This window comes from Equus asinus, chromosome 5, assembly GCF_041296235.1.
Source record: "Equus asinus isolate D_3611 breed Donkey chromosome 5, EquAss-T2T_v2, whole genome shotgun sequence".
Lineage (NCBI taxonomy): Eukaryota > Metazoa > Chordata > Mammalia > Perissodactyla > Equidae > Equus > Equus asinus.
Window position 1 is genome coordinate 4,844,817 of NC_091794.1, and position 23,217 is coordinate 4,868,033.

The following is a 23,217-nucleotide window of genomic DNA, read 5'->3' on the forward strand; positions in this document are numbered from 1 at the left end:
ATATCTCTGAAAAGATATACACACACACAAAATCGTTTGCCTGAGGAGATGAGATTTGGTGTTAGGGCACAGGTTCATTAATTTCAGCATTAATAGATGTTGAAAAATGCTTATAGAAGAAAATAGGAAATTATACTTTTCACCACTCTTTTATTACTATAGAAATTACTGTTGTATGGTGATAGTTCATCAAACACAGAGATACTTCAAGACCTTTCACTGTGATGATGAAAACCACTATGCATTTCATCTGATTCACTTAGACTGGTTCACTTATTAACTTGATCTCAAAAAACTGATCAACATTTTTTCATAAGTGTTCTTGGTCACAGGAGTACATCCAGTAAATGAATGAATGAATACAAGACTCACCTTGTATTAAAGAGCTGAAAAGTATAAAGCTGATTTCAGTGGAGTTCTACAAAAATATCAACTTGGCTTAATACCATGTGAGAAGTAAAAGGGTAAACTTATTTCAAATTAGGTAGTGTAGGATTCAGTATTCTTATAATATGAAGAATACCAGGAATTTCTCAGGAAACCCAGAAACCAAATAAGACCTAGGAAATTTTTAGGAAACCAATAGAATCTAGAAGAGCATCCTTCCTGGAGTTGATATTTTAATATAGCACCAATTTTTTTTCAGCTAAGATCTCATACATCCCTTAAACAGGATATTAAGTGGCACATAGTAATTTTTTCCCCTAGTCGTTCTCTTTATAGTTAACAACTTTGTTTTATCAGTCCACCTCCCTTTTATAAGTGGATAAATAGAATCACTCCAAGCTGTCTGAATACTCCTTTTTCTTCCTGCATCTGCCAAAGTCAGTGAGAAGTAAGAGCCTAAGACAGTCTCTGGAATAGGTAACTGTCTTCTATAGCTTACAAAGGTAAAATTCAACATAGAGAAATTCTTCTCTTGTAGCTTATTTGCATATTTCATGGTTCTCCCTTTTTTTAAAAAAAGAAATCATTATTCAAGTAAAAAGTACTCATTTAACCCATAAGTGGTATATTAAAGCTCTCTCCACTGAAAATTCTTTGTGTAGTTCCAGTTAATACGACTGCATTTTTATGGAGGAGAGCACACAGATGCGACAGTGGTTTTGGAAACAACTTAGGGAGCATCCAGAAACATCTGCCCATTTTCTCAGCAGCCTGAATAAGTAAGTAGTGATTTGTACAGCCTTCTCTGCATCTGTTCTTTCCCCCGTTCCTTTTTTTCAGCACATCTAGATGATTAATAAACTGAACAATCTATGTATGCATTCTGACGGCCATGGGGACTGCGACAGTTGACAATACACACATCACCCAATGCTGGTGTCATGAAACACCTCATTGGATGCCTGATACTAGGGGAGCTGTGGCATTTTGAGAGGTTCGTGCTGAGAGCTGTTTGAGACTCTTTTCTCATCATAGTCAAGTTGATATTTTCTCAGGTCATATTATCAGTGGCTGAGTAGATACCCCCCTGAGTCTGGATTATGCATTTAAAGAAATGATTTCTTTGCCTTAGGGAAGAGAGTTTAGTCTTATTGTCTTAAAAAGTAAAAAGACAGGGGCCGGCCACAGCCGAGTAGTTAAGTTCGTGCGCTCAGCTGCGGCGGCCCTGAGTATTGCTGGTTTGGATCCTGGGCGCGGACATGGCACCACTCATCAGGCCACGTTGAGGCAGTGTCCCACATGCCACAATGAGAAGGACGCACAACTAAGATATACAACTATATACTGGGGTGATTTGGGGAGAAAAAGCAGAAAAGGAAAAGAGGTTGGCAACAGTTGTTAGCTCAGGTGCCAATCTTTAAAAAAAGAAAAAGTAAAAAGACAGTTTTCGTAACCATTCATTCATTCCACTATGAATTTTGCTGGAAGAGCACTTCTGAAGCATGTCTCTACTGCCAACTCCCAAGTTGCACGGTTCCCAAAGCTGAGTCTGTGTGACCTGCTACATTTTCTGTAACGGCTGGTTGTGATCACAGAAGGGTGATTGCCAAGGTTTTATTTCAACTCAGATATAACTAAATGTAAGAAATCACTTACTGACACCTTTATTCTGCTTGCTCCACCCTAAATCACCATTTTGGGAAAAAGTTATAGGATCTGCAATATGGTCTGCCTGTGTTCCAAGTTAATTTTGAGAATGGCTTTTTATGTCTGGTTTACAGTCTCTTTAGAAAGGCAGAATTATGATGGAAACACTGTGACATCCTAAGCTGTAACAAATGAGCTGTTCTTGAAGATAAATATAACTTCATGTCTATAAAGCTAAATATTTATTTTCCAGATGATTTAGGGTATCTTTGTTCCTTTCCACACTGGGCTTTTTCTTTCTGTGCATCCCTTCATCTCCAAGCTACTTTTTTGTAGCTCTGTTATATCAGTGTTTTGTGATGTTACAGAAAAGCAAAGACTGTGAGGTCAAATTTTCCATTACATACCTCTACAGGAATGCCAGGGAACCTAGCCAAACTAAGTCTACAAAAAATAAAAATTACAGGAAAGATGATTCATTAATCAACAATTGCTTACCAAAAAAATGGACTTTGTTGTATGTATTTGGTTTGGGAGCAGGGAATGAGTGCGCACAGCCCAGCTATGGGGTGAAATGGGTATTTTATACCTACATGGCTTGGCTTTAGATCTATTAAGAATCTTTTAAACTGTAAAATTCAGGGAAAGAATAACTCACTTTGTGCCTTGATTTCTCTCAACTTTTTCTTCTTTCAAAATGAAAGTATATCATACGCTGACTCCAGCTACAATTTGATTTGAAAATAATGGCAGCGGAAAGATAGGATAGAAAGACTTGGCCTGCAGCTCATGAACTGTGAGGACGTGAGCCATTCCTTCCTCTCTCTGTTACATGATCTTTGTCACTTCCTCTTCCTGTAACATATGTCTCCTTCTGCATCCCTTTCTCTTTGTTTTGCCATAAGTTCAGGATCTTGGTCCCTCCCTAAAACATTGTCAGATCAATCGAAATGCTAGACTTTTGTCTTTAAAGTTATTATTAAATATTAAAGAATCTGAAAAGGACAAAAATTATAACCCTGGAGGAAAAAAATTGTCACCGAAATTAGAAAGAACACCAGCTCCTAAACAAACAGAATTATTGATCACAGAACTTAGTACCGTAAATGTCAAACTCAATGTGAAGGTTCATTTTTTTGTATTCCAATGAGAAAACCAGTAGCAAAGGCACTTGGCTCTGTGAGCAGCCAATAATAGATACTGTGAGCTCTATTATCTAATGTTTTATTAGCCAGCCCCAAGCACCATCAAACAATGAAATGTTCAAAACAGTGACCCAGAGTGCTACAAGATCCTGAACACCTTCTGATTCATTGAAGAAAGTTGATGTAAGCGTCCTGTATCATTTTACTACTAAGTGTATTTTATTTTAATTCTTTGAAAATTTGTACTCCATGTGGTTCAGACATTGTTAACCAGAGTACATGTTGGACGTTACTGAATTTAATGAAGACTTTTGTTGCCTTTTATGGAGAACATGAGGAGGAAACGGAGAACAGGTTTTTTTTTTTCTTTTGCCAAAAAGCTGATAACCCGGGCTGGCCCCGTGGCCGAGTGGTTAAGTTCGCGCGCTCCGGTGCAGGCGGCCCAGTGTTTCGTTGGTTCGAATCCTGGGCGCGGACATGGCGCTGCTCATCAAGCCACGCTGAGGCAGTGTCCCACATGCTACAACTAGAAGGACCACAACGAAGAATATACAACTATGTACTGGGGGCTTTGGGGAGAAAAAGGAAAAAATAAAATCTTTAAAAAAAAAAATTAAAAAAAAAAAAAAAAGCTGGTAACCCAATTGTTATTACCATTTCAACCACAGAAGGGGACAGCAACCAAGAAATAAACTTTTTAAAGTTCCTGATAACTGAGTGTTTCTTGTGAGAAGGTGAGACAGTTTGAGAAAAGAAATGGATTGAAGGAGAGGAGCAAAGCCAAAGTTCCCAGACCTTGACAAGGAGGGCAGCTGTCGCAAGTCCACATTCATCGTGGAAAATGTGAAGTCCTGCACTCTTGTAGAGGAAAACTTGACTGCATGAACAGAACTAGACAGATAAGGGCCTAATGTAGCCTGTGCTGGTCAGACCTTTCTGTGCTCATCTCTTCTCACCTCCATCTGAGGGTCTTGACAGACCACCCAGCAGAGAATGTTTTTAGAATAATACTGATGGAGGTAAACATCCTAGGTCTCAGATGGAAAAGAATTACCCCCCAGTCCTCAAAGCTCAGATGCTTTTTTCAGACATTTCCAATAGTCCATTCTTTACCCCATTCTTCCTTATCTGCACTGTACCCTACACACATATGTGCGTGCATACACATACATAGGAGGAAGGAGAGGAGAAATAGATATGCAGAAAACCACATCCAGTAAGTTTTCTTCCCCCTTAAAAGGTTATATTTTGCCTTTTCAAAATCTCTCTGCCTTTGTTCTTTTCAGCTATATTAAAGATTTGTTTTCTTGGTTTTTAAATCTCATTTTGCTCAGGCTTATAGCAACTTAGCAATCTCTAATGTCTGCTTTCTCTCCTCCATGCTCTCATTTCCTTATTATGACTACTCATGCAGTCCAGTAGATGGTTCTCATGTCACGTATACCAAGGGAGACAGGTTCTTCCCGATCCCATCACACTACCAGACCCCATGCCTTTCAGCTGTCTAACCATCCATCTGTCTATCCATCCATCCATCCATTTGAGTCAGTAAAGACTTTGAGACTTGGGGAATTTACATCTCTGAAATTGATAATGATATGTTGAATTTATAAAGAACTCTTTTCTGCTTTGCAAGATTTTCAAAGAGAATATGCTTTAGTACAAAACATTTGAGTTCAAATCCTGTGACCTTGAGCAAGTTACATGACTTATTTAACAAATATTGGTTGAGCATTTTCTGCATGCCAGGCATTGTGCTAGGCATGACGGATACAGTTGTTTGTAGGACAGGCATGGTCTTTCACTTCATTGAGTTTATATTCTAGTTGGGAAAACCAAAGGAAAACAAACACTTAAATAAGTATTTCAATCGTAGTAAATATAAAGAGGAAGAAACTGGGAAATCACTGATTGAAAGGAACAGGGAAGACGATTTTGTGGAACAGTATTTAAGCCGAGGCTCAAAGAATAGATAGGAGTTAGCCAAACAAAGAGGGAGTGTTGGCGCATCATGGCTGAAGGGCAGCCTGTTGCAGGAACCAAAGTCAAGAAGGAACTTGGTGCAGAAGAGGAAAGAGAAAAGACAAGCTAGATGAGCCCAACAATGAGAGGAAATGGAATGATACACAAGTAGGGAGTGAAGATTAAGCAGGGCGTTGTAGGCACTGGTCAGAATTTTGATCTTTTCTAATAGCAATAAGTAGCCATTGAAAGTTTTTTTGTGGGAGAAAAACATGATCATATCCCTGTTTGAATCATTCTGATCCTTGTATCTCATCACACAGTGGATTGGAGAAGCGCAAGAAGGACCAGTGAGGCTGATGCCACTTTCCAGATGATGGATTATGGCAGCAGTCAATGGAGAGAAATGGATGGATTCAAGACAGATTTAGGAGGTAGAGTTTACAGGACTTGGTGGCCTTGTAGATTGGTGGCATTGCAGAAGAGAAGAGTGTCAATGATGACTTTCAGTTTTCTGACATGAGGTGCTGTTTCCTGATGTGAGAACTTCTGGAGGAGAACCTAGCCTGGGTGTGGGGTGGGATGGGGGGCAGGAGTAGATCTCAAGTTCAGTTTTGGACATGTTTGATCCAAGATGCTTGTGATTCATTCAAGCGGAAATGTCATGCAGGTATTTGTAAAGACAAGTTTGGAGCTCAGAAGAGATGTCTAGGCTGGAGATACAGATTGGCTAACGACTTACAGATGATATTTAAAGCCATGAATATGGATGAGATTACCTAGGAAGAGAGCATGTTTCCAGAAGAGGGCCCAGGATGCCTCTCGTAGTCTGAGTTGTCTCATCTCTAACGTGAGCGTAATGGTCTCTGCACAAGGAGGTAGAGAGGCATGCATACAGCACAGAACCCTGTGTTCAGTTCAGAGCAGGCACTCAGTATATGGTAGTTGCTATTATTACCATGTCTGATAAAAATCTCACAGCCTCTTTCTCAGGAATGAGTTGGCACCCATTGACAGAGAGGAGAGTGGAGAAGAGTGAATGAGAGGCCAGCCCTGTGGCTGAGTGGTTAAGTTCATGCGCTCAGCTTCGACAGCCCAGGGTTTTGCAGGTTGGGATCCTGGGCACGGACATGGCACTGCTCATCAGGCCACCTGAGGTGGCGTCCCACATAGCATAACCAGAGGCACTCACAACTAGAATATAAAACTATATACTGTTTTATACTATACTAGGGGCCTTTGGGGAGAAGAGCAAAAAAAAAAGTGAATGAATGCCTGAAGAAGAAATGAACATGAATCCAAAAGGATATGTCTGTACAAATTGACATTGGAATATTAGCTTTTATTATGCCAATGTGTTACAATTTTTTTTCATATTTTTATTTTCTAGGCAGCTATCCTTTTGCAAACAAGCTCCTATAATTCTCACCTGAGAAATCAAGGGTCTTCATTTTTCTTAAATGGGCCTTTTGTCCATTTAAGAAATGGACAAAATGAATGACTCCTCAGGCTGCCACCAGGTTCATCATCTTGGCAGGTTCTCATCGTTGTTCCTACAATCACTGATGGATTTGTAAAGAAATATCTAAATGTTCTTTTGGTAACATTATTTTTAGGAAGGCGAAGCCTTTCCATTTCCAGACAGCAGCTTCGTTGTGAATGTGGGGAGACCACAGAGCTGTAACACGTTGCACATGTCGACAAGGCGTCTGGGCTTCTTGGCATTACTAATGATGATAGTGCTCCTGCTTGGTGCAGGCAGACTCTCCCTGCAGCTGGTGTCCTTTTTGCACAGGGATGAGGTCATTTGGTAGGGAGGGGGGAGACGGAGCTGGGGAGGATGAGGGAAGAGAAGGGGAAGAAGCTGTCATGTCTGCATTCTCGGTGGACAAATAGAAACATATTTGCCACATGCTCCCTTTGTTTATTTTTTAAGAAGAAGGAATGGAGAGGCAAAGGGAGGGTAAGGACTGTGGCATGGTGACAGCTTGGTTTTCCCCCAAAGCTGCACAGTTATCGTTATTCACAGTAAGCAGCTATTCAGACCTCCAAGGCACTGATAGCCCTATGAATCTATTCTCTAGAATATTTGAAACTGCTGGAGCAGGACATTTCAGCAATTTAGATCCCAGTAACTACTTCACAGTCATATAAAAGCCTAATTCTAGACAGCCCACTCTTCCTTCTGCCTCAAACGTGTCTAAAAGAAATTCAGAAATGTTCTTCCTTTGGCAATGCAGTTAAAGGCATCATCAGATTGTTCTTCATCTACTTCTCACTGTCATCACCAAGAACAAACAGCCTTTTTTTAGTTTACCAGTAGTAGTCCAACTGGTGCACCAGAGCTTTATTTGTAGATCTTGTATACAGTAAGACTGCAGTGTCCCCAGGGTGTGGAGTTGTTGTTACAATTGGTTGTTGAGGGTTTTTTTGAGGGGAGGGCTTAGTGAAAGGGGTCACTTTGGCATCCCAGGGAAAGACTTGGCCTGGGCACAACCAGCCAGTCACAATCAACCATTTGGCCGTATGTGCTTAAGGTAATAGAAGTGAGTCGACTCTGATGGAATTGAGGAAAATATTCTAGCTGCTCTCAGGATGGTTTTGAGTCCTTCAAAGGCAAGGCCATGTCTGATTAACCTATGCATCCTCAGTGCCTCAGCCAGGGCCTTACAAAGTGAGCACTCAGTGAGTGGGGAGTGTGCGGGTGGCCCACTGTGCCCATGTCCCGTGGGTCAGGACTTGTGCTGTTAGTAAGTCCAAGTGACCGTGAGTAAGTATATGAGGAAAAAATATTTTCTCCTAAATGCTGGAGAAGGAGGCTGAATTATTTAAGTAAGGGTGATAGTTGACTCTCAACGGTGCTCCTGACGAGTTTTCCAGATACAACCTGAAGAATACCGGACTGGAGGTCTGAAGCCTGACCCTCTGGCTGAAGTTCCTTCACTCCAGCTGCCTCATCAGTAAAATGGTGACGATACTACTTCCTCTGCCTATCTCCTGGGGTTATTTTCAGAATTAAATCCTATTCAGGAGGTGAAACTAATAAGAACTGTAGGAGGTAAGGTGTTGTCATTGGCTTCTTTTAAGAATACTATATCTTTAAACCTTTTTAGAAGGAAAAAATTTTAATTTCTTGAAGAAAAGATTCTTTAAAGGCATGTTTATTGGTGCTATTGTTAATTGTTGTTAATCTCTCTTTAAGATTCATTTATTTTAAAAATAATGACAACGCCCCCTCTCCCTTTCTGGAATAGTTTTATGACTTAACTCCAAATTTTATGTGCTTAAAAACCAAAGTACCAGGTCTTCCTTGAATAAAACCATTATTATTAATAACATCTGAAACCAGCAAGGGTTAGGAAGCTACTGACTGCGTATGATTGAGTGGTCACAAATAAAACACTCGTGTGACCACATGTAAATTCTTTCTCTGCAGTTTGTGCCTCTCCAAACAGTGATTCAACGACAGGTATCTGTCAGGGGACAGCAGAATTTTGTCCTGGAGAGAGCACTTCATATGAGGTCAAGAAATCATGCCTCAGCCACTTGCTAGCTGGACCTTAATCAAATCATTTTACGTCTCTGAGCTTCAGCTTCCTTGTTCCTTGACTGGAAGAGCATTCAGTGGCTCTGCGCCGGGGCCTTACTGCTCTCCCCAGAAGGCATTTGAGAAGAGGGCAGGCGTCTTTGGTTGTCAGAGTGACAGGCTGGGCAGTAAGTGATAGAGTGGAGGTTTGCTGCTGGCAATGGTAGGCAGAGGTAGGTCTGCTCAGTTTTCTACAGTAGCAGAGCAGCCTCGTGAAAGGAAGACTTGTACCCCTACAGTGTTAATATGCCCTCCCAAGAAACACTGGGCCGGAGCTCTTGAGAGTGAGAGGGGAAGACAGTCAGTCATACGGGGCTGCCTTAGTCCAAGTCTACTTTGCTTGCACTGTCTTCCTACGTTCTTGCCCTGGCCTCTCAAATGACAAGACCCCAAACTCTGCTGAACAGCCCTCGTGAAGGCCACAGACAAGTCTGGACCACATACCTTCTTCCTTGGTCTCTATTTTGCCAGGAAAACTGACAGCAGAGTTAAAGTTAGCTGACTTATTAATCCCTGAGTTTGGTTTATGCTGTAGTTGCACATCCCCCTTATTTCTCCCCTTCTCTCACCCTCAGAGCCTTGGGCACTGCCTCCACTCAAGTGCCACCGCTGTGGCTGCCTGGGGCATGATTGGGGTCAGGGTGGGGGAGAAGGGCAAGTGGAGCTGGCTCTCCCCTGCAGCTGTGCTAACCAAGGCAGGCTGCCGCCACAGATAGCTCCTCCAATGCAGGCCCCCCTGAAGCCCTGTCTGTGGGTGCAGAGATATTGTGACACATCCCACTGTGGGCTGCAACGGGAGAAACCGTGCGTGGCGATGGAGGTGCCAGGTGACTCTCACCCTACTTTTTTGGACTGCCATTTAGAGAGGGAAAACAGCCTGAGTCAGGAGTCCCTTCCACCCTGTTGACACCTGAGTGAAGGAAGCAGTCAGGTGCAGGTGGGTTTTATGTTTCTCAGCTCCTGTACATGGACAGAGACTGGAATTCTAGAATTTTCTGTCTAGCCCAAATTTTTCTCCTAGTTAAATTTACTTTTGGCTTCTTAAATTATATTTTACTCTTTAAAGAAAACCTGTTGTGCAGGATTGTATAAAGCTTGTCATGATGGTCTAAACTAATTGCTTAAATATGGACTTGGACAATTGTTGAAAAGCACTTTTGTTTGTGTCATGGAATGAAAGTTACCACATACACAATAGTCTACTTGCAAACCTAAATGAATTACGTCTTAAAGGAAATAAAAGAGCATAGCAAAAAAAATTCAGGCATAAATTGTGAGGCCGAAAACAAGCTTGATGTCTGAATTCTACTGGAAAGAACTGTAGAAATTTGCCTGACGCTGCCAGATGGTTCTCTTTCCCCTTTTGTTTCTTTTACCTTCTCACTTAGTATTTGAAGTCAAGCCTTTGGGACCTACATTGTAGAAGAGTGGCGAGTACAAGTGTGGTGGCAGACAGGCCAGTTCCTGTTTCATTTAGCACTGACTCGGAGCAGTGTCGTCTCTGGGAGGGACAGGCAGACCCAGTAAAGAGCAGAGGTTAGGCCATCGCTTTTCTAACTTTCCCCTGAGACCCTAAGGTTTTCTAGAACTTACCAACAACAGAAGGCTTAATTTGAGGAGAACTTTTTAAAAAGCATTGTGTTGTAGGGGAGGTTGTAAGTACTAGAGTGTCATGTTTTTAAAAGGGATTCTTCTTTTGATTTGTTAATCTATTTATAGCTCTCTTCTAAAGAACATGCGATAGAGAAAAATAAAATAATTAGTCGAGGGAATCAGGGTAATTGGAGTATAAAACTGGAGATGAGAGTAGGAAACAGAAATAAATACTATCTGGTCTTTTATGGTTGTTAGAACTAGTCACAAATTTATCACTAAGCTTCCTAGTGGCCTAAGTGAAAAGGAACAGGCTATTTTAATCACCCACACTCTTCCTGTGGAATAAATTTATTAAGGGCATCATAAAGCAGTGTTAGGGGCAAATGGTTTTTTATTTGTTCATTCATTTGCCAACATTTCTTGAGCACCTTTTAATGTATGAGGAACTTATATTGACAGAGAGCTTGGGCAATGTCAGAGAAAGGCATATCTTTATTAGGTTTGTGTGAAATGCTCTGTGTGAAAATGTAAAATCTCTTAAAATTGATTTTAACCATGTTCTAAGGCTAAAATGAAATGTTTATCTGTTGTGGGCAAATCCAAATTAGATCAGATACATTTTCATGATTTTCTATTTTTAAAGAAGTCTCTGTAAATCCCCCCCAGGTCTTGTTAAATTACCACCATGACCCTGGAAGATGCTTCTGTGAGACATATTCCTTGGAGCATGGAAGTGGCTCCTTGTGGATGAAAGTCTTCAGAAACAGAATTTGGTCCAAAGGCAGCTCTGGGATGCCCTATACGAAACTCATTGTTTTCAAATGTTTTAGGCAGCAAGATTCCTGCTTGCTAACAATCTTATGCCTGCCCTCAATATAGAAAACACATATAAGTGATATTTTATCAATGTAAATTTATTTTTAACTTGTCACATATCTACTTATTAGCAAGATGGTGGTTGAGACCAGTGAAACCCTTTGCATAAATCAGAAATTTGAATGTATGATAAGTGTTCTCTGTCAGCCCCAGCATCTTATTTTTTCCCACATTCTGTTTTGTTGCATTTTTTAAAAACTCATTTTGGTACCTCAGTAAACACTATGCAATTAGACTCATTCACAATCTTAGAAAAGAGTAGTAAATAAATTTATGTCAAAGTTGAAGAACTAATAAAAACTGCTCACATTCCTAAAAATGTTTGATTATATATTTTATATATTATAAAATGTATAATTTAATATATTTGATATATATTTATATATTTGTTAAATCATGTTCGTCATATGAAATATATTGTTAAATATTTTGTGTAATTACACATAAATATGTATTATAAATCTGTAACAAATATAAAATGTATCACACAGGAAGTGCACACAACTTACCAGTATACTGTTAAATGATCTATATTATCATGACGTACGTATTTGTCACGTTATTTAGTCTACCAACAGGCATAATTTGTGCTCTGAGAATTCAGCTCCCACAGAGCTGACCAGGATCCTGTGATACACACTTGTAATTAGCAGAGGTGTTCAAGCTTCCCTTGACATGTAATTGAGTATGGCACACGTGTGCTATAATGTATTCCATTGGCGTTTTATGTGAGCAAACATCCACAGTCCAGAAATCAAACAGCTTGATGCAGTTCGATACCCTTCCTAATGAAGAGCACATTTAAAAGACATTCATTTATTGTGCATAAAAATTGCAGGGGGTGCTTTTGGTCCGTGGTCTGGGTGGTGATAGTGGTGGTGGTTGGTAGTAATGTGTGGATGTGTGCTTATATCCTGCTAGAACTGAGCACACCCGGGTGGAAGATGGGCCACGTGGCATGATTTGTGATATTACTGTGGCTTTATTAACTGAACCTGTAGGTGAGACTGATGAAGCCCCTCTTCCCTTTCCCTGGTCTCATATTTGAAATTTCAGGCTGCTATGGGAAAGAGGGTCTGAGACCCCCATGAAGATACAAAAAGAAAGTAGGAACATTGAGAACCCATGGATAAATTAATGCTGTTTTTATTAACCAAATTAAAAAATAATTATATTTCAATTGTTACAAAGTCAAAATGGAAGGCACTGCCCTCCAACAATCCTGTAAACCTGTTGTTTGAGTGTATATTGTGTAAGGAAAACTTTCTGCATATGGAATGGGACAAAATTATAAATAATTTAATCTTGTTCTTTAGATACATAAAGAACCTAAAATGCCTTGTAGTTGTTTTCTTGATTTTTTCACAAAAAGGAAACCAAGCTGGGCAAGAATAGGATGACTGGAATTTTTAAAATCTGCAATGTATAATTTCCCCTGAGTGAAATTAAATTAGTTCAACTCGGGGATAAATATTGTGAATAACACCACTGGAGTGGGACTTCCGCTGCTCTCCATTTGGTTACCAGTCAGTATTCCTCATGTCCATTCTCTCCAGAAACGAGGGTTGGTTTGTTGGGGGATCTTTTTGCTTTTTCTCCCCAAATCCCCCCAGTACATAGTTGTATATTTTAGTTATGGATGCCTCTAGTTGTGGCATGTGGTATACCGCCTCAACATGGCCCGACAAGTCGTGCCATGGATCCGAACCGGCGAAACCCTGGGCTGCCAAAGCAGAGCTCAAGAACTTAACCACCCAGCCATGGGGCTGGCTCCAGAAACGAGGGTTTTCATGCTCTGTTGAGAGCTGCCTGTGTCTTTATCTCTTATACCCTACGTATTGCTCCAATTTGGGGCCTAATTGTAAGTCATTGTGTAATTCACCATAGCAAGCCTTCCATCCCAGAAGTGGCTTGAAAAGATGTAGTTTCCTAGGGCTGCCATAATAAATTACCACAAACTGGGTGGATTATAACAACCAATTTATTCTCTCACAGTTCTAAAGGCCAGAATGCTGCAGTCAGGGTGCCAGGAGGACTTTGCTTCCTCCAGAGGCTCTAGGGAAGAATCCTTCCTTGCCTCTGATAGAGCTCCTGGTTGTTGCCAGTAGTCTTTAGCATTCCTTGGGTGGTGGCTGTGGTAATCCCAAAATCTGCCTCTGTCTTTACTGGCTGTCTTCCTTTACTGTGTGTCAGTGTCCTAATTCCCTCTTCTTACAAGGACACTAATTATTGGATTAGGGCCCACCTTCATCCAGTATAACATCATCTTAACTTGTTTATGTCTCCAAAGACTGTATTCCCAAATAAAGTCACATTCACAGCTTCCTGGTGAACACGAATGGGGGACGTAGGGGACACACTGTTCACACCATGCAGGTAGTAAGAGCTGTGTTAAATTCTCTTACTTCCCTGAGCATTTAGGGATCTACACTTGAGCACTATTATTTTTCTTGTCTTGAACAAAGCATCTTTGAGTTTTCTACCCACTTGGGATGTGGATATTTGTTTTCACTGTGATATCTCTTTTACCTGGAAATCTATCCAAAGCCACAGAAACCCTAACTAATCAATTCTCTGGTCGCTGCCCTAGCACATGCTGAGTCTGTATCATTTTATAAAATTGCCCCTTGGGGCCAGGTTTTGTTTTCCAGTGTTCATATGCAACTTCCTACTAGAATCAAAATAAATTGCATGCAAGTGTTTTCAAGCGTTGACTCTGGCCTACACTTAAGTTCTTCCCAAATTCTATACTTTGTTCTTTGTACATCTGGACATTAGGCTTACTTAAACTTAGGTAATATTCTCCCTAAGGCATTAGCTGTGAAGAGCTACGTTATCCCAGATTCTTTTACACTTGAGCTTCCCTAGTATTCTAAAGGCTGGCCAAAGGTCAAACGTTTGCGTGCTGTCAAGATAGCATGTAGTGATTAAATCCCTTCCTTAACCAAAGTTGCAGTTTACTGAGGAGGGGTCTGAGGAAAAGATCACAAACTAGCCCAGGCTCCACATTCCTCCCCAGATATGTTTTCTTTGATCAGAATGGTGGTTTTTTAAAGAAATTGAATTAGTTACTAACAATAGCAGATTTCACAAAGAACTCCAGATATCTGGCTTTTCTTGAAAACTCAGATTTTGCAACCCTGGGCCCACGTTTCCACAGCTGTCCCTTCAGACAGAGCCTGGGCTCTCGCCTGCACCGTGGGCCACTCTGGACTGGACCACTTCAATGTTTTTGTTACTTGTCTGGCCCTTGTTGGCATTTGAGCTGTCCACCCCTGGCCCAAGACTTAGGAATGCAACCTTAATTTTTTTTTCTTGTGGTTCAAAGAAACTATATTGAATGCAGTGGGGCAAAGGAGGGCAGATCATTGGTTTCTCTTCCCTCTGTTTTGCACTGTCTTTCGGCAGATTTCTACCAATACCCCAAGCTCAGGGGTGAGATGCACACCTTCAATCCCAGTGCCTCTAGGTTCCATGGCCTTCCCACCCTTTTCTCACCATCTCTGGTGTTAGAGTTGAGTTTAAATTCAAGAACTGAAATTTTCAGAACTGGAAGGTAATTTCAAATTCAGTCTCATGTTTCTTTCTTGAGCTTGGATTTCATTAATCACAGCACAGGCCCTTCCAGAAACTTTTGAAGGCCCTCTCCTAGCCTGTGGAGCCCCTGTTGGCCCTTCTTGCTCATCCTTTCTGCTTCCATGCTCCGTCCTTTAACCCTTGGCCTAGAGTATTTTGACTTCAGATTAGAACTGTCTTTCTGGAAGTCTCTTGTCTCACACTCTTATCAGTGTCTTCCCCATAGACACTGGTCTTGCCCGATAGAATACCTCTGGGCAGCCCCTGTCCTGGGTTTAGGGTCTCCCAGTTCTCTCTGTCCTGTTTTCATCAATTTCTTCTGGTACTCATAGCGTTTTAGTAGAAGGCTATCACTTCAAGCACTGACACTGGATCATGAACAACACCTCTCTAGCTTTCCTCAGAATCATTAGTATCACTAAAATGACCTCTTAGTTCTTCATTATCCCCAACACCATTGGCACACTCAATCCATTCAGCCCATGAAAAATCATAAACACTATATGATTCACGTGGCCACATGCTCTTCTCAGGATATATCGTCATGTTATGGCAGTCACTATTTGATGCTAGAAATACCCTAATTTATCTTTCCTTAAATATTTGTAAATCCTAAAGATCTCATCTTTACCTTTATTTTAAAGCTTCTTGGAGGTTTTTTTTTCCTGATTATAAGAGTAACATGTTTATTATAGAGAATGTGGAAAATGCACAAAAATGCAAAGATAAAAATAAAAATTACCCGTAACTGCACTACCTAGAGATAACCACTGCTAGCATTTTGTTATGTTGATTTTCACATTTACATTTTAATCTCTTGTTTCCCAGTTCTTTAGTCCTCAAACACTCTTGGGAGAAGGGTAGTTTTTTTCTGATTATCCCAAAAATTTAGAAAAAAGGGTTGTGTAACAAGAAAACTCTAGCCTTAACGTTTCAGAATGTTCTCAATATTGTACACATTCTTGCTTGTTTTATGTTAAATTATTTTACCCTTCCACAATATGATGAATATTAGGTTTTCATGGCTACCCCCAAGGAGTCCAAAGATTATCTGTAGTCCCCTGATTTTTCTGGTAGAATAGATTGTATCGTGGACAGCCCATGTATGTGGAGCCCTGGCTTAGTCTTAGGTATTTGTTATAGACGGGATCATATCCCCTCACCCCAAATTCATATGTTAAAACCCTACCTCCTCCCCACAGTGTCACAGTGTTAGGAGATGGGGCCTTTGGGAGGTAATTAGGATTAGATGAGATCATGAGGGCAGAGTCCTCGTGAATGAGATTAGCACCCTTCTAAGAATCATGAGCGAGATTGCTTCCTCTCTCTGCTCTCCACCACGTGACGATATGAAAAGTCAGCAGTCTGCAATCCGGAAGAGGGCCCTCAACAGGACTTGACCATGCTGACACCCTGATCTCAGACTTCCAGGCTTCAGACCTGTGAGAAGTAAATTTCTGTTGTCTATAAGGTACTCATTCTGTGGTATTCTGTTATAGCAACCTAAACTAAGACAGCATTCGAGGAAGGAGATAACTGACCCATCTGGTTGTGGATATAAGAAATGGATGTAAGAAGATTCATACTCACCCAAGGTAGCATGTAGGTACCAGCTGAATGGTAGGTCGTAAGTGCCAGCTTTGGTGGACCAAAACCATAAGCTGGGGTTTGATGGGAGGAAAAGACAGGGAGTAGAGAGGAAAGCTAGTTAGGTACATTTTACAATAGAGAAATGTTAGGATACTAAGAATTATTACTGGCTGAGAGTTTGGCAAGACCCTGGCTAGAAACCAAGTCTGACTCTCAGCTCTGGGATTTCCTCACATTTCCAGCTGATGAACTGACAAATCTTCAATGCATCATTCCATAAATATTGTTAAATTTTCTAAACCTCACATATACTTTTTAAAATTTTATGAGGCTTTTTAGAAAATTCAATAACCTGGAAATATCTATTTTAAACAAAAGTAACTCAATATTAAATAAATCGCAGTTACTGAACGCTTACTAGCTGGTGATACAAAGATAAGGGAAGTTCATAATATATTCTAGTTAAGCTAAATAGAGATATCATGCTAACATTTTGGCATCTAGGTAAGAAGTACTTCTAGCACTCCCTGGCTTATGTGCTAGCGATTAGCAAGCATGTCATAATGTAATGAACACAGCTGATGTTGACTTTATAGGCAGCTGTAAACAAATGTCTCATTGCTTTGGACATCCATACAACCAGGTGGTAGCTCCATACCATTAAAAAAATCAACAAGAGGTTTGTCTTACAAGTTTGGGTAGCCGTGTAAGGGGAAAGCGATGACTGGAGGGCTCAGGGTGGTAGATTATATGGAAAACTCTGGACCTGGAGTCAGGGGAACTCTGGTGCTGGCGGAGCCAACATTTAGCTGTATAATTATTGCATAACGTGGGGTTTTTTGCTCCTCCAGTGGACTAGATATACCCTGAAGACTCTTCTAGTTCTAATGTTCTGTGACTTTATGTGCTTTAAGTGTCTAATCTTTCTACAGGAAACCAAGAATGCAGTGAGATGTTCCTTTAAGGAAAGATGACATGATCTCTAGCTCTGAGCTTCTCCTCCGCCCTTAGGCATGTCAGTTTCAGATACTCATTACATCATCAGGGAAAAAAGCCAATAAAAGCCCAGACCTCTCAGGCTGTAGAATCTGCTTATAAATTGGAATAGACAAAGTAGCTGTGGTTTTTCCAAATTCTGAAACATTACATGTTCTTGGGTCTTACCAAAATGCATTTTGTGTTCTGCATCTTGTTAAAAGTTTTCGTGATGTGTGCCTGTAAAAGTCTTCTGGCCTCCTGCAAGCAGGGAACTTGCCTTTGGTTATCTGTTACCAGTTAGCTCAGTTGGTTAAAATCCAAGGCTGTGGGATCAGGCCATGTATGGGACAATTGGCTTCATGCAGAGCAGCTCCTGCTTGCCCAGTGGGTTCAGAAATTCATGCATTTCATCATAGAGGGCAGAGGTGTGAGCCTAACCTGTCCCTCCTACTGGAAAAGTCACTGAGAGTCCATATTCTTCTGACAGGGTCTACTGACCTCAACCTTGTTTGAATTACCAACTCTGAGCACAATGCCAAGCCAATTGATGTATTCCTTGAAGATCCTGATGACCTTTCACCCAGCTGACCATCTTAATCTTTCTACATTGTGAGAGACTCTGATAAAAGTAGCTTGTTATTCGAGGCTGGCTCTCTGCAAGGTGCAGTGCTAAGCAGTTTGCATCCATTCTCCCACTCACACCTCAGAGTAATCCCATGCAGCATGTACTACTTCTGTTCTCCTCTTGTAGATGAGAAAACTATGGCTGGAAGAAGTTATCTGACTTTCCTAGGGCCTCAAGTCCCCTGACTGACAGAGCTAGGATTCCAATCTGAGTCTTGTCTGACCCCAGAGCCCATGCTATTAGCCACTAAACTCTACTGCACAGGACAGTGAAGTTTGGGGTTTTAGAAACTGTGCTAAGCCCTACCTGTGGAGGGAAACTTTGCACAAGCAGATGCTTGTAAGTGGGTATGGGTTTAAGTTGTAATTTCTTGAAATGAAAAATGAGGTCACCTCTGCAGGCAGACAGAGGAAACTTGACAAATAGTCAAGTGAGGCAGATGTCTGTTCTTGGATGCTTCTACAAGTTTCTCATTAGTGACCTCCTCTGCATCTCAGCAGCTTGAGAGACTCACACCCCAAATCTAAAGCTTTGCTCAGCTTTAGTTCCTCAAACTTCTACTCCAAACACAAACTCCCACAGTGGACAAGTTGAAAAGTCCCTCCACTTTTCTTCTCTGAGTTCCCCAGCACCTCACTACCAACCAAATTCACTTTATGCCCTCAAACCCAGAGGCTTCAACAGGTCAGTCAGACCAGTTTTTCCTGCTTGTTCTGCTCAGCAGTAAGATTGCAGAGGCTTTTCAGTAGAAGAGGGAGCTGTAACCCCACCCTCCCCACCCCCCATGTAAGAACACTGAGTTAAGCCCTGACTTCTCTGGAGCCAGAGTTTCATCTGTGAAGTTTAGCTTAAAGTGTAGTCATTGAGTGGTGTGTTTCGTATTCTGGAATGTTCTTCCTGAGCTTCTGAACTTCACTCTCATTTGAGTAGAAAGGGGCAGCTTGGAGGGCCCGCAGAAGGCGGTTGTGCACCATGTTCTTGGTAACATGCGTCTCTTACAGTGTGTTTCTTTTGAGATTCTGCAGCTAGACATGAAATGAAGGTGGCCTTTAGGTGATTTCTCTTTTACCTAGTCAGCAATTCAAAGTAAGGCTTAGAGCTTCTTGGTTTTCCTTTGAAAAAGGACAGACGGACTCACTTCAGCACTGGCAGCACTTCACTGAGTGAAGGGTCCTCAGAGCTGAAGAGCCTCGTTTGATACTCCAAGTTGTTTCTCTTGTCCAGCTTCCGGGACGTTATCATTTTAAAAACAAAATATCTTTTTTAAGTTTCTAAAAGAGCTTTATAAATCACTGCCATATGAAGCTATGAAATAACAAGACCTTCCATCTCATGTCCTTTTTGAGGCCCTGAGAAGTGCTTCCCTCAAATGTCCTTACCCTTGGCCTCCTTTGATCCTCATCTCCCTGATCTGCCACTGTCATCTGCTTCTTTGCTTCTGACCTTTCTCCCTTTCATTCAGGAGGTATTTTGTCAGCAGCTCTTCTGTAGAGAGCAGTGTGCTAGGCACTGAGGAGGCGAGGAGATGAGGAAATGAAGACAAAGGCCCTGTCCTCCAAGGACTTCAGCTATAGTTTGGAGGTTGCAAGTTTAAATGGCTGGAGGCGACAGGAAGATCTGTGCAGGAGTGGGAGGGGGCTGGGTGCAGGACAGAAGAGTGACTGGGACTCTGCCCAAGTGGAAAGAGCACATCACTTCTGAAGGGATCATCATTACACAGCTCCAGCTGACTGGAACCATCCTGGAATGCTGGCCTAGCACTGTCAGAGCTTCCAGTTTGTCAAGAGAAGTCAGAAATCCAGATTTTTATGTGCCATCTCCTGATTTTTTTAGAATGCTGGCAACTAATTCAGATTCTTGAAAAACATAGTGTGGGCCAAACAAAACATGTACGTGGGCTGAATTCAACTCATGGGCCTCCAATTTAGGGATTTCTGGTCTGGTTAGTGAGGTAAATCACACATGTATGAAATCATTAATTTAAAATGCGGCCCATATGACTAAGAGCCCTAATGAGTGACACAAACAGTTCTTGCTAGAGGAGTTCAGAGAAAGGAGGAGGAGGACTGGGAGGGGGATGGGCTCCAGGGGCTGTGGCCTCAGCTGTGCCAGGCATGCTGAGAGGACATGAGGGAACTGGACAGTGTGTGTTAGGAATTCGGGAGCCACTGAGGCCTCGTGGTGGACGGCCTGCCATGCCAGGCTGAGGAGGTTGGGCTTTACCTTTGTGTCATGGGGAGCCTCTGAGGGTTTGTCCATCTGCTATTTGGCAGGCGAGAATTCTACCACTGACTGCTCACTTGATCTGCTCTTTGGAAGAGAAAAGCTGTTGGTGGTCAAGGGGTAAAGCCGAGCGCCAGGAGGAACCATCAGGAGACGTCCTGTTTCCTACTCCACTTCCTCTTCCACCCTCTACTCCACATCCCAAAACTGTCCACCCAATGCACTTCTAAGAGAAGAAGCCTCCTTCTAGCAAGGTGGCTGTAAGTGTGCCAGTGCCCTAAACAGAGCAGGAAAGTGAAATCAGACCAAATTAGAATGGCACCCCCACCAAGAAAAAAGAAAACGACCCCCCTAGCCACCATCTCTCACTGAGTAAAAGCCACTGTTTAAAAAGAAACAGGGCATCTCTTTGAGCCAAACAGATCCATCTAATAAGCAAAGCCTTTGTGGCTCTGAAATGGGGCTGGCAGGTGCAGAACTACATTCTCACTGGGTCCACGCGTTGATGAGGAACAACACAGCAGCAACCACAGTCAGAAACCGCACACCTAGCCCCAAGGTTTATCAGCAAACTTTTCTTACTTAAGTGACTAATAGATGTGCGCATAGAAAGTGGCCTTTCTTTTCAATCAAAGCAGAAAGACACTGTAATAAAAAGAAAAAAGGCACAAGTTTTTAGATATTGGAATATATAGCAATCTTCCAGATAAACCTAAAGTACCAAAAATGAATCATCCTTAAGTACTCAGAGTGTTTGCAAGATGGTGGGCTCCCCTTGTATATTATTGGACGGTTACCTGGGCCCCACCTATGGCCAGTCGGAGTGGGTCAGTCTGAGGTAGGACCAAGCATGTGGATGTCTGAAAATCTTCACAGGTGGTTCAGGACCCCAACACAATTTTGCTTAGAGATTGGAATTTAAATGTTCGGCTGCTGTAAGCAATTCTTGGTTATTCCAGACCTGATTATGTGAGTTGTTAATTTTCTGGGGCCCTTGTTTTACTTATTCTTTGTCTTTCTACCCACATTTTCACCATTTTATTTCTTACTAGTACTCTACCAGAAAAGGAGAAGAGAAAGAGAAAGAAGGCAGAACTTTTTAAAAAATATTGTTTTACCTCATAATGAGGGCAATAATAATAATTACAACACCAGTAATAACACTTACACTTCTTGAATGTTTGTCACATGCCAGGAACCGTTCTAAATGCTTTCCACGTACTACTTCATTTCACCCTCACCGGCTCGGTGAGGTACGTGCCATTGTCCTCTCCATTTTGAGGGGAGAAAACTACAGCACAGAAAGGTTATTGTATTGACCCAAAGTCTCACAGTTAGGAAGTATCAGAGACAGTGTTTGAATGCAAGAGGACTGACTGAGCCTAAGCTTTTTTTATTGTCAAATATATATAATAAAATCTGTCATTTTAACCATTTTTAACTGTACAATTCAGTGGCGTTAAGTACTTTCATACTGTTTTACAACCAACACCACTATCCATCTCCAGAACTTTTTCAGCTTCCCAGACTGAGAGCCTTCACTCTTAACCACCACTCTATATTCCCTCCCCAGTAGTACCTGGAAATCTGGAAATGTCTACTATTTGTTCTGATCCTGTCTTCTTTTTTTAATTTTTTTATTTTCTATTTACTTATTTTTTATTGAGGTTATAATAGTTTACAACCTGTGAAATTTCATTTGTACACTATTATTTGGCAGTCATATTATAGGTGCACCACCTCACCCTTTGTACCTACCCCCCAGCTCTTTCTCTATCTGGCTTATTTCACTTAACATAATACCCTCAAGGTCCATCCATGTTGTTGCGAATGACAATTTTATCCTTTTTATGGCTGAGTAGTAGTCCATTGTGTATATATACCATATCTTCTTTATACAGTGATCAGTCGATGGGATTTTAGGTTGCTTCCACTTCTTGGCTATTGTGAATAATGCGGCAGTGAACATAGAGGTGCATAGGTCTCTTTGAATTGCTGATTTCAAGTTCTTTAGATAGATACCCAATAGTGGGATGGCTGGGTCATATGGTATTTCTATTTTTAATTTTTTGAGAAATCTGCATACTGTTTTCCATAGTGGCTGCACCAGTTTGCATTCCCACCAGCAGTGTATGAGGGTTCCTTTTTCTCCACAACTTCTGCAACATTTGTTATTTTTTGTCTTGGATGTTTTAGCCATTCTAACAGGTGTAAGGTGATAGGTTAGTGTAGTTTTGATTTGCATTTCCCTGATGATCAGTGATGATGAGCATCTTTTCATGTGCCTATTGGCCATCTGTATATCTTGTTTGGAGAAATGTCTGTTCATATCCCCTGCCCATTTTTTGATCATGTTGTTTGATTTTTTTGTTGTTGAGTTGTGTGAGTTCTTTATATATTATGGAGATTAACCCTTTGTCAAATATATGATTTGCAAATATTTTTTCCCAGTTGGTGGGTTGTGTTTTTGTTTCAATGATCCTGTCTTCTTTTAACATGAAAAATTTAATCGCTTTTCAGTCTTAGGCCCCAGGACTCTCCGCTTGCCCTCCATGCCACTGCCTGCATTATAGCCAGCCACTCACATACTCAGTCACACCAGCCTCTCCAAGCTCCAAAATAGTCTTCCCAGAGATTGGTGTGTTGGCACTTGCATGGGCAATGACAGCTAAATTACCTCTTCTGCCTCTCTCTTGACATTAATTCTAAGCTGCTTCCTAATCTCAAAAATCTTGAAACTATAAAAGAAGTTTAAAAGCTATGTATCTTAGGCTTGAGGAAATCTAGTTATTCCGGGCTGAGATGTCACAGTGAAGTAACTTTGTCCTGGTTCCTCAGCATTCACTCGACCACCACTCTGATCCAAGCCTCATTCCCTCCAGCCTAGGTTGCTGTTGTAACTAGTCTCCTAGTTCTCAGTTGCTTGGACAAACTGGACATCATGAAACCTGGTTCTAGTCCTGTAATCTTGAGCAGCTCGCTTAATCTCTCTGAGCCAGGAGACCTTTTGTTCAATAGGTGAGAAG

At 41.4% G+C, this 23,217-nt stretch overlaps 3 protein-coding genes across 13 annotated transcripts in view; 2 read left to right on the forward strand and 1 right to left on the reverse strand.

Moving 5' to 3' along the window:
- The window catches only part of COL8A1 (collagen type VIII alpha 1 chain), a 494,271-nt gene that overhangs the window by 375,736 nt on the left and 95,318 nt on the right, over positions 1–23,217 (forward strand). The gene's annotated exons all lie outside the window — the stretch shown is intronic.
- Positions 1–23,217, forward strand: part of CMSS1 (cms1 ribosomal small subunit homolog) — a 362,379-nt gene that overhangs the window by 225,227 nt on the left and 113,935 nt on the right. The window lies entirely within an intron of this gene.
- The window catches only part of FILIP1L (filamin A interacting protein 1 like), a 297,674-nt gene that overhangs the window by 220,976 nt on the left and 53,481 nt on the right, over positions 1–23,217 (reverse strand). Inside the window, exon 1 of one of the 4 annotated variants that reach the window (XM_070508611.1) lies at positions 16,366–16,383. The exons of the other annotated variants lie outside the window; for them this stretch is intronic. The gene's annotated coding sequence lies outside the window, so the exon portion shown is untranslated. Of the gene's footprint in view, positions 1–16,365; positions 16,384–23,217 lie in introns of those variants that run through there. 4 annotated transcript variants of the gene reach the window in all.